Here is a 13,110-nt window from a genome sequence, read left to right as displayed (position 1 = left end):
GACTGGATATCTGTCTTCAATGGGAGTGCATGCAGGAGAATGTCGAGTTGGGAAATCCTCAGAGAGATTCATCAGCCATACCACAAATTCCGACTTCAGGCAAGTCATATGCTAAGAATGAAGTAGGCCTACAGTACATGATGTTGCATGCATATAAGAATTTCTTTGATGTAGAAATGGTTCCTGAATATTCTGGGCTCAAAATATAAAACATGTCTTCAGGGTGCTCGTAATCTAAATCCCATCCCGTATCATGCGGAATATATGGGCCATAAAATTCACATGGACCAAAACGAGAAGCTTGTGAGGTTTGGAGTGACACACGTCGTGGCAGTTGATGGCTACAGCGGTAAAATTGTTGCCAATGCCACCATGCCAGTGAAAAACAACCTTGTGATTTATGAGGAAGTTTACAGGTACAGTAAATACATTTAGAACCAATGTTTTTGTCATAATATTTTCTGTGCAATGTATATTCTCTTTTCATTGAATGTAATTTTCTTATTGGAACAGTTAAGTTCAGTGCAGCCCTTTGCACATGTACACATTGTTTTATCTCAGATCTGCAGTGGTTAACCATGGGATGTGGGACCAACTCAGGGTTGACCATGGCAGGGAGTTTTACATGTGCTTGTACATGCAAGAGATGCTGTCAAGACATAGACTCAACCCTAGCAGGCCACCATACCTTCAAACAACATCAACAACGGTGAGGTTTTTGTAATGCGGACTAACAGTACAACTAATATAATCAAATGTTTTTTTTATTCTAACAAATAAGGTGAAAGCATTTAAAATTGGAATTAATTTCCCAAACTAATCTATTACATTTTCATTCCATCTGAAATCGTGTTTTGTGTTCAACAGAATCTTCGAGTGGAAAATATTTGGCCTGAGGTGAACAATCGCCTTAACTACCCATTGAAATAGGCCCTGGTACACCTGCTGGACCAAGAAGTCCTCAACATGGAGGACAATATGACTAAATTCTGCATTTCAAACCTGACATGTCAATTAAGCCAAATTGGACTAGGCAGAGTGGTGCAATCATGGAATGCACACAGGATCCCAGGTATGCTAAACTGAATATGTACAACCCTTTGAAGCAGTTATTTTTTCACATGCCAACCACATACAGCATAAATGGCATTGCTTTGTTAGTTATTTGTTTCCTTGTTTTAGGACGTGGGATACCCAATGAACTCGCAGCAGGTGGCTGTCCAGCTAAAATCTCTGAAGAGCTGCTGCCCAATGCCTTTGTTGTGGCAAACATGTATGAGCAAGAGTTTGGATCCTCGCTGACTTGGGTGTCAGTTTTTGGAACTGACCCATTTTCATCTGGAGGATAGATGTCATGCAGAACAAGACTTTGCAGAAAACTACCCTGACATCTCTCTTCTTTTTAATCATGTGGTAAACAATGACAATACACCTTTCCAAGATGCCTTGTTGTACCTCATAAATGTCACCCAAAGATATGTCTGAAAACAGTAACTGAAATGCTGTGGTGTTGTTAAGTAGCTAGGAAAACAGACTGTGTTATGCTACAGTGCTGATTCAAAGTTCGTCAACCCTTTATGCAGTTATAGTTTTTATATAAAATCTTAATTGGCCTCCACACTGTTGGAATCAACTATGGATCATACAGATTTATTTAAAAATATTATGTAGCTGCCACTGTACCCACAACTTGTCAGTTGAATAATTTGACAAATAAACCTTTGCTTTAAACTCTGTTGTATTGAACTTTTTGAGGTGAAATAAAATCTTGCATACAATGACAAAGTATTGCACCAGTATTGCCAGAAGGGCAGACTTTTTATGCATAATTAAACTATGATAACTTCAAAATTCTGAAAAATATAAAACATAAAATAGTGCAAATTTGAGATTGCAACTTAGCTTTCACATCATTGAAATATGGGTATGAAAACAAAAATGACCTTATGAAAGTGCTTTAACTGTAGACTCAACATGTTATTCAAGGAGAAATAGAACACAAGCGACAAAACTACGCTATTGTGAATAGCCTACTTATGTACAATACAATAATTTCAAAAGTTTCCAAATGCAACCAATTTAAGAAAATATACAACATAAAATAGTGCAAATCTGAGATTGTTCCTTTGCTTTCACAGTATTCAAATATGAGAGAAAAAAAAGTTTGCTTAAACTGTAGACTTGACATGTTATTCAACTGAATTGAAATTGAACACAAAGAACAGTAAAACTGCAATTACGCATGATTGCATTCTGTACAGTATTACTCCTAGAGTATGCTTCCCAATGCAGCCAATGCATCAGAGAGTCCATTTGGTGTTTGAATGTTGTCACCAAAATCATCAGCTCGACATTTTGGGCAAAAGGCAGAATTTCTCTACCCTCGTGAGACCGTCCTGATCTCGCAAGCTCCAGTTTTCCACTTGCAGATCAGTCTGGCATCTTAAGGCAGAGAAAATTTGGAGCCGTTAGCCAAACAACCGGGCCAATCAGCGTTGGTTTTGAGGTGGGTTAGGTGGTGATAGACCGATGGTTTATCCAATCAGCTAACCAGTATTATCAGCCAGCGGTAGCCCTAATTCTGTTAGCCGCTCGCTAATGCTTTTTTTCTCTTGGATCCTTCTTTTGGAATATGGTCCGGGAACCTGAAATTGTGCCTTTTATTCCTAAATTCTCGTTACACAAATGGCAAATATCCTTTACCGACATGTTGCTTGCATGCTGAGCTTACGAGCTATGCTTTGCCTGCAGCAGCAGGGGCGGGCTTGTGGTTGTATTTTACGCTTCGTGGATCTGATTGGTTGATTTGGCCCGTCTATCACCAACATAGGTGATAGACAGATGGTTCATCCAATCAAATAACCAGTATTCCGCCCCTTCCCAAAAGTTCTCCAACGGAAAGTTCCCAGATGGATATGCCGAGCAAATGCGAAGCAATCCATCTGGCGGAGTCAGGTTAGAATTTCTCGGCCACTCTTCAATGCAGCTCCTACAGCCAACAAGGCTTTGGCAGCACGATGAAACCATGGGCTCAACTATTGGACTTGCCAATTTAAATCAGAAAACAGTTTTAAAAACTACAGTATTGATTGAATTGTTATATTTGGTCTATGTTCTTCGTGGAAAGACTTAATTAGTTGCACTTATATATGTGTTAAGTAGACTAAAATGTGTCTATGGTATCATCTGTTTATTTACTGTATCCATATTTGTGGTTGTGGAACACCTGACCTGGGATTTTCCATACTTATCTAATTATCAATTGTCATTCGTTGCTAAAGAAGACATTGCAAAGTGTGTGTTTTTTTAACAACTTCTGAATTATGGGTAATACAGGTTTTTAAAGAAAACAATATAAATATAAATACAAAAATTACTTTTGCAGACAATACAGGCAAAGGCATCACTAACAGCTAATGCTTGGGCCTCAGTCAGGGACAGTGTTGTTCTGCGGTTGGAATTTGCAAACTCCATCAGCTGCTTCATTGTAGTGGACACTTCTTGCAGTCCCTAGGCTGCCAGGACCACCTCTTCAATTCTATCAAAAACGCGATCGAGGCATGTATCTTCTCGTCGGCTGAAAAACAAGCACAATATACAAAAAGCAAATTATATCCAATAAATGCAACAATTTTAACCCTGTCAATAGCTACTATGGTCATTATAGACCTAGTATTTAATAGCCAAATGGTTTTATGCACAATGTTACCTGCTGTTACTTCCATTAATCTGGGATTCTAATTCATTATTCAGAATTATTTTTGATTAACACATTAATCAAAGTCCATAAATAATATCGACCCTAAATCTCATGCAGTACTAGAAACTGGACAGAAAAAGAATTGCAACATCTACACCAAAATCAGTCAAAAGTAAATAGTTGTGTATAAGATTTTCTATAAAGTCTTTCCCTGGAACAATTTGTGACTATTTGTAATGGGGCCTATATTGGCAAAACATCTTACAGTTACTCCTCACCTATGAATTTACGAGAACATACAAATATGCGACCATAATAATGTGCATTTTCCAAATTAAGTACCTCAGTCTCCTCTTTTTAGTAGCTTGTAACTGCAAGAAGTGTTCTTCCTGCACAGCAAATACTTTCATTGCATTTTGCTTCCAAAATGCTGATCCTGTATAGAAAATAGTCCATTAATTGTGCAAATGGCATGACATGTCTCAGGAGATGGGCAATAACTCCTACTTCCATCAGTGAGGATGCGTGAATCCTCTTGTTCAAGGGCATCATTGACTTTGTTTTGGATGCTCATAACAGAAGCCTCAAATTCCGAGAAACGCACAGTCAGTGTTGTGCTAGTCTCCAACTTGCCATCCACAAGTTCAGCGATGAAAATGTTTCTGTATATTGATAATAGAACACATTTATTTTACTCATTGTTTAGGCCTTATTTGTATAATACAGACATATTCGTAATACAGCCTATCAAATGCATCCAGGTGAATTATGCTAATATAGTGACTTGATAACATAATGTAGCCATTTCATTGAAAGCACATTCTTCTGCAGATATATTATCAGTGTCAAATATGCTAAAGTCACACTTGTGAATAAATGTTATAAGTCTTATGTAAGTCTGTATGTAGTTATGGCTAGCATAACAAGCAGAGCATTGCCTTGGACACAACTGTAATCGTATAACATACTCTTAACATTGGTGTGATGGTGAAAGTTTTATTTGGTCACCTTTGGAATGTTTTTGTCAGGGTAGCTCTTGGATTTGATGAAGCCCTTGCAGCAGAACCTGCAGCAGAACCTGCAGCAGCGCTGGGTGGGCGGAGGAAAGAAAAGCGGGTAGGGTTGTGTGTTACTGGCACACTGCCGACACCGGTAGAGGAGTCCTCCATGCTGCTCCCACCGTGCACCTCGTAATGCCCCCTTATTGTGAGGTCTAAAGTGCTAAAATGGCCATCAGGCCCAGGAAATAGTGCTACATTACTGTCATCAGTAATGTAGAGACTGGGGCCATGTACCTTTGCAAATGTAAACAGTGAAGGAAAGGGTTCAGTACAACGTTAGTAGCGTTAGTTATAAAATAAAGTAACATTAGTTAACAGTTAACGTTACGTCAGTGGAATTTTACAGAATAAATAAGACTTATTAGATGAAACTACAATAAGTTACCTGGAAGATCCTGGCGATTCTTTCTGTACTCATGTCGTTTTCCTTGACAATGGCTAACGTTTGGTTAAACTCTAAACTGAAGAAATGAATCAGGCTAACGAGACAATAACTTCCGGTTCACACAAATCGGACAAATTAAATATCAAAATCGGTCCGTGGCCTGTTATTTCATTTCCTATTTTTGATCTGAGCATTAAATCGAAACTACGAAAAATGACCCGTTATTCGTTTTTTGGTATCAGATTCGTAAACGAATAACGAACCATTTTTTCATTTTCCGATTTTGGAATCGCAATTGAATATAAAAAGAACGAATGATACACGAACCATTTTTTCATTTTCCGATTTTGGAATCTCAATTAAATATGAAAAGAACGAATGATACACGGATTCAGGTACCATTCGTTCATTTGTTTTCGCTGTCACATATGAAATCGAAAAAACGAGAAAACAATTCCTTTTTCTGTTTTTCCGTTTTTTTTAGAAAAACGAAAAAACGAAATTATGACTTGATTTTTAGTTTTCCCGTTCTTGCACGGAAATCAGAAAAAACACTTAATATTCAGATATTCCCCTGTGGGTGGTGCTAAATCTGATTGGCAGGATATGCATTCATTGTTTTTCAAATTAAGAGTTTACCCACACTGTATTTGTTAGCCTGTAAAATGAATAGTCTATATGTAAAATGAATAGTCTATATGCATGCTTTTTGTCACACAATTATTTGGCTTAACTGACTGAAAAAATCTATTGAAATAGCCTAAATGTAAACATGTTCACGCATTGACAGACAAAAGGCACAATCTATTTTTGTAGGAGAGGGGAAGACACATTTCTTTGTTTAATCCTGTGTCCAAAGTCATGTTAAACAATTTTTTTGTTCCCAGTCAAAAATAGATAGATAGATAGCTTAAAGACATCACACACAACATACACATGCATCACAAACAGGATCATAAAAAAGCAACTCCACATGAATAGCATGGACAATGAAATAAAAATACTAAATAAATGAAAAAATAATAATACTAAATAAATAAAAAAATCAAATGAAAAATCCACATGACTGTACTAAGGGATGTAAAGCATGAGACCCCTCTGAGACTGACCCTGTGATTCAGTATGAGAGTGTGTGTCATGGTGGTAGTGCAAATAGGTCCAATAGTGCAAGGATAAAATCTAGAGATCAGCATTAAATATGGACATTTAATGCTAATGCCATTGTTCATGTATTAAGTTATGTTAGACCTCAGTCCAGGCTGGCGGGAGGAGGGAGGGAGGGAGGGAGGGATTGTGCATATATGGGCTAATATAGCCAGTAAACAGTGTAAACAGTAAACAGTGGGCCAGTGGACAGTCAGTACATAACTGTTGATCTTATAGGAGGTGGTGGAAGTGGTGCAGAGGGAGGAGAGGCAGACAGACTATGCAGAGAAGTCTCTCTCTCCTCTTCTCTTTAGTGAAGCATTGTAGAGTTGTATGGCCCTGGGGACAAATTACTTCTGACTAGTCTGTCATGACTGACAAAATGACCGTTCCATTAATACTCATCGTACAAATTTAAATAATACATTTATTCTTTGTATTAGATGTTTTTATTAACTTAAATTCTTATGAATAATACAATTGTTTTGTCTATTTGTTATTTATGGCCTGTATGCCTCATTGATTTGATCTTATACATCTTAAATTCGATCGAGAACTAAAAAACATAATTGCTGGATTAATTTGACGATAATAAATAATCAGATGAAACATAATACTGTTTATCACAGATTACTTTGGGCCAAAGTTACCAAGGACATTTGTTAAGAAACCATTTAAAAATGTATACATTCACATAAAGTAACACCTGTTTAGGTCAAAAGTAAGAGATTTTATCTGTCACTTTGGAAAAAGAGAGAGACTCTGAGAAAAGGTTAGTGTAGTAGGCGTGAAAAAAGCAGGAAAATATTTAAAAAATATTAAAAATAATAAAATGATCTATGGAAAGGAGTGGCATGTCTTTTTGGTACATGATAAAGTATCTGCATTCAGGAAAAAGTTGAACTGTGTTGGGCTTGCGTGGAACTGGGCTCAGTCCCTGTGCGATTTGTACCACGCATGCGTTGAAACACTTGACGACCAACAGCGACCAAACATCACAACTTTATTTTTTTATTAAATCTTTCTTATACAATAGTCATACAAACAATCCAGACTAATAACCATAGACTGTATATTATTAATGCGATGAAGTGTAAATGTACATAAGTGTCCTTTCGAAGACGGAATAACAGCTCTTCCCACGACCACTGCTGTATACCACTATAGTAGCTACATGCTACAGTAAACATGTCATCTTAGCTGGCAGTGTTGTTAAATTCTCCCCAATTCCGGGTCACATTCCTGCTGTTCAGAACCCTTTATCTGCGATTTTTGACCTTTTGAGAAAGTGCTGCTTCGTTCCACTACAATCTAACGTTAGCATACTCTATTATAACTATTATGTAGCTGTATGCTAACGCATTAAAGTAATTTGTCCCCAGGGCCATACAACTCTACAATGCTTCACTAAAGAGAAGAGGAGAGAGAGACTTCTCTGCATAGTCTGTCTGCCTCTCCTCCCTCTGCACCACTTCCACTACCTCCTACAATAACAGTTATGTACTGACCGTCCACTGGCCCACTGTTTACTGACTATATTAGCCCATATATGCACAATCCCTCCCTCCCTCCTCCCACCAGCCTGGACTGAGGTCTAACATAACTTAATACATGAACAATGGCTGTAACCCTATGACTTCAAACCTCTAGTATTGACTTTTGATCTCTTATATTGTCCATATTTAATGCTGGTCTCTAGACTTTATCCTTGCACTATTGGACCTATTTGCACTACCACCATGACACACAATCTCATACTGAATCACAGGGTCAGTCCCTGCCCTATCACTGCAAGCGTCTCATACATCCCTTAGTACATTCATGTGGATTTTTTTATTGATTTAGTATTATAATTTTTTTATTTATTTAGTATTTTTTATATCATTGTCCATGCTATTCATGTGGAGTTGCTTTTTTTATGATCTGTTAGTGATGTATGTGTATGTTGTGTGTGATGTCTTTAAAGCCCATGTTGCAAGTTTAATTTTCCAACGAATTTGTGGTAATTGCTTGTTGGTAATAAACATTTAAACTGTTATTCATGTATTTGATGTTGTTAGGTATCACAAAACAGAATATAACAAAAAAAGTAGGTACTATTTTACAGCGGTTTGTCTTTCCCCCACAATGCATTGCATGACGTCACGTTGGGGAGACGACAGGCGAAAGCCCCGTCTCGGTTCACTGTCCCGGTCACGGTTTCTGCCACTGATCTGGCAAAATATGGCTTTTGGTCTCGACCGAGTCTGTGTCTTTATTATGAGTATAATAATATTGGAGGGGAAGTGAAAGGCAGCTTGGACGGGGATGCTGGTCGGCTTTTCACAAGTTTAAACAGCTAGCTAACGCTACGCCGACATTTCCTAACGTTAGCGCAACAGCATTAGCTGAGACTGCTAGTTAAATACCGGTATTACAACTGCCTTTGGAGCTGCGTCCACGTTGTCAACACAAGACATGTGGCGTTAGTGCTCCTTTTGTATCATACTTTTATTGAATGAAATGTTAAGCTTCGCTCCTACGAAATAGGTGTTTTTTTTGTAACATTACACACAAAGCTAACTGGCTATAGTTAGCCTGTACGTATGCTAGCGGGATTAGCTAACGTTGCGTAGCCAGCCAGCAACTTCGGCAATCGGCAGTAGTTTCGGCGAGCTAACCGCGACAGTATGTTGCCCACAATCAACCTCTGCTGCTAAAAGCAGTCAATCTGCAGTGATGTTTTGAAATGGACACACATGGATGTGTTAGCTGTCGAGGTTAGCTCGCCGAAGCTGCTTGCTGGCTATGCAACGTTAGCTAATGTCCGCTAGCATACGTACTTATCTGAACTAACGACATGATCACTGTCACTAAATATAAATAAAACGTTGACTTTCACTTGGTGCTATTCACGGACAGGGAATTTTCTTTCATGTCTTCATCTGTCCTATGGAAATAAAGGCCTAAAATGCCCGAAAAAAAATAATCTAAAAAAACACTGCATCCTTTATTAAATCATACAAGAAATACCAGGAGGAGAACAGAAACGGGCCCTTTTCGCACAGCTACTCTCCTCATATTTCTTAAGGCCCTTACACACACTGCATGAAAAGTGGGATTTTCGTCAGTAAGCGGCACTGTAGATTGTCGTAGAACTTCAGGTTTACAACTGTACACGGCAATTTACAGGCAACACCGAAAACTGCCGTGAATTGTCGGAAATTGACGTGGGTCTTGCTTGGCAGTTTTCCCCCTATGACCCCCTCTCCCACTAATTCTAGGGGAGGCTTTAACATGTAAATGAAAATGCTGTGAGCTATACAAATGCAAATCTGGGTAGCAGCAGGGGGAGTGTTACCCCAGGTGACATTTTTCAAAAAGGTATTAACTTCGTAATTCACCAGTGTGTGCACTGTTCACGCCCTGCTGGTTAATCTGCTCCTCGTTGTCTTTCTCTATCACTCTGCCCCTACCCCCGCCCCGCCTTCACTGCTTCGATTTGAAAAATAGCGGAGGGAGATGACTCCGGGAGTTAGAGCAAAAGCTTCCAAAGTATGGGAGTATTTCAGGCCAACTGGTAAAAGAGTTGTCTGTACTACACTCTGTCAAACTTCAGTTGGAAACACGCAGGAGTTGTTCAAGACGTACCAAGCATTTTTTTTTCTCCTCCATGTTGCCTCCGGAGTTCCGTAAAGATGCGCCCACAGAAAAGGAAAATACAATGTAAGTATATGATTATTAATGAAACGGCGAGCTAGTCTGTACTGTTTATTAACTCTTAAGAAGTACAATGACTGTCTTTGGATGTTAAACAGGCTACTTAGACTTGGCAGTAATGTTCTAAACCCCACCATGCACGCACGTTTAAACGCGAGCAGCACAGCTGTGTACCTGGCTGCTCTCAGTGCGATTCATTAGCAGAGCTAAGCAGGTTTGTTGCTTTATAAAAGTGTATTTTTTTTGGTCTTGTAATTTACAGGAAGCAGTATGCCGTCTTCACAACTCGGTGACAAATTGTAGCAGGCGCTACAAACGAAAGGGTAAGATTTAAAGAATATGCTTTCATTCATTCTGCTGTATAAGGACATAGCTATCTTACGTTAATAGATACCAATCTTTTTTTTTTTAAGATTATTTTTTGGGGCTGTTCCCTTTATTAGACAGTGGATAGATATGAAAGGGGGAGAGAGAGGGGGAACAGGTTGGAAAACGGCAGCAGTTCGGATCCAAACCCTGCTCCATCCAAACATGGGCCGAACGCTCTTACTAGGTGAGCTAGAGGCCACCCCATAGATACTGATCTTAACCGTACATTTTTTTTTTCAGACTAACCTCGCTTCATAACAAGGCCGTGACCTACTATTTGCTCGGAGCAAGTCCAGATTTACATGACTGTTTTATCCGGATTCTTTTTGTTTGTTTGTGTGTGTTCGTGTCTCCCAGTGTCAGCTCTCATCAGTTTCCGTGCTTCCCGTTTATTCCTGTTTTTTGTTCCTCCTTTGTTTTTTGGATACCTTTGGATCTTTCCAGAATTGTTTTTTCGCCTGCTGCAGCTCACAGGACTCCCTTGGTTTGTTTTTGTGTTTAATTCAATAAATCCTCAACTTCAACTCTCGCCTGCCTGCTCTCTGCGTTTGGGTCCTATTATCCCCCGAAAGCGAGGCAGACGATTGCGGACTGACTGAATGCACAAGTACGGAAATTACTCAGGAAAGTACTCAGGAAACGCTACAACGCTAGAATATGATGCGTAAATATCTCTTTCACTCTGTTTCTCCCCCTCTCTCTCTCTCATGGGCTAAAATATAAATTCATATATTAATAAAGTAATAATAATAAAGTCATAACTTCCACTGCTCGCTTTTAATGCAAAGTGTACAACTGTTCGTTTTTGCAAATGACAGTGACTCATTGAATGGTTTCAGTTAAGAGCAGTAGTTTATGAATGTATATTTTTAGACTATCATTCAGTCCGCTATTATCTGCCAGCTTTTTAAAAAAAAATTTGTTTCCTTCTCTACATATTATATGCCTTGCTCCCTCGTATAGATGGACATAGAAAATAAAGACACTGAAGAAATTGGACTCTAAAATCTAGAAACTATAAACATAATTAAGTGATAAATTCCATGCACACTGTAAACATGAATGGAACAGAGTATATTCATCAGCTATTTCCCCCCAGCAAAATATAAGGTCAAAAACCATTGAGGTGTCCTCTCCCTATTGTTACATGAATAGCCTATATAGTTACTGGTCCAGTGAACTAAGACTATAATTTGGGAGGATTGTACAATTAAGATATGTTCTTAAAATTGTACAATCCTCCCAAATTATAGTCCCAGTTTACTGGACAACACAAATTGTGTGCTAAGAATGCCAAATACAATGCAAAAATGATCCTTATTGTTAAAGAATAAAAAAAAAATGAATCAACTAAAATAATTCAAGGTGCATTGGTCAACTATAGAAATGTACAGCATTGTATGTATTGCCCTTAGTAACATACTTCATTTAAAACACACATTTGAAATTGTATCAGTCTTTTTTAATTATCTAACAACTGCCAAACTTAATACTTAAATGAACAGCAATATGCTGTTGTATTTTAATCCAGGCTGATAACAATAGGGTAAAACCACTGCTGGGTGATCAGAAAAGGCTCCAGAATGAAATAAATCCTGGCTGTTAGCCTGGTCGGGAGCAGGCTAGCTGCACAGAATAAATCTCCATGGTGATTTATGTGCCTCCGCTTTCGTGAAACCGAGTCAAGGCTAAATTCATCCAGGATAACAAGGAAATCCCGGCTTAATCCCTTATCTTGGTTTTGTGAAACAGGCCCCCGGAGTGACTTTTCTTGTTTAAAAGTAGTGTTTTTTTCCAATACTGAGTGAGGAAATTCCAGCCAGGCCAGACACTCTCTGGCCAGGCGCGGTGTCGCTGCTATTCATATGCTAATTAGAGCCATTCACACCTCCGCAGGAGCTCTCCACATATGTCATGGTTTGTTTCCGACAATATGTGGCACAGACAAACGTGACGTTCACTGTAAATTGTCGTTAAATGCCGAAAATTAGGGGGATTTCTGGGCGTTTACGGGGACGAAAATCCCACTTTTCATGCAGTGACACCAGGGGCTTGACAAATAAGCAACACAAAATAATCGCCTGCGAATATTTCTCATCAAAACTATTAACACCAGCAGTGATGTGAATTTGCAGCTCACTGTCGGAGGGACAGTTAGAGTTCCGTCTGGGGAGAAGAGATGGAGAAAGGGTGCAGTGTGAGCGGACGAGAGACAGCAATCAGAGCAGAGGAGAATTAACGTTTAGATATTTGTACAGTAGCTAGAGTCTGCAGTTTAAGCACAAATTGTTATTTGTAATAAACAATTAAAACTTTTATTCGGTACAAAGCTAGATAGGACTCACATGTCTGCAATCTTCAATACACCAACACTGCACATAAATACTGCAGCTCCTCAAAACCACCAGAGGTATCCTGTCTTGTTTGCCCCGCTGCTGAGCGGAGTGACAGGGATTAACGTTAGCTCCGGAGACTCCAGCCCTGTCTCCCCCTGAAGCAGGAAAAGCTAACACTAGCTACTGTAATCTATTTATTGAGTTTCCTTTTAGTCCCCTCTGGAAAACAGTGTAGCATATGTCTAAAAGTGTGAAATAACTGAAAACATGTCTTATATTTTAGATTCGTCAAAGTAGCCACCCTTTGCTTTTTTATTAATAAGGGAAAAAATTCCACTAATTAACCCTGACAAAGCACACCTGTGAAGTGAAAACCATTTCAGGTGACTGAAGCTCATTGAGAGAACACCAAGG

This window comes from Perca flavescens, chromosome 12, assembly GCF_004354835.1.
Source record: "Perca flavescens isolate YP-PL-M2 chromosome 12, PFLA_1.0, whole genome shotgun sequence".
NCBI lineage: Eukaryota > Metazoa > Chordata > Actinopteri > Perciformes > Percidae > Perca > Perca flavescens.
Note: the sequence above shows the minus strand (reverse complement) of the source record.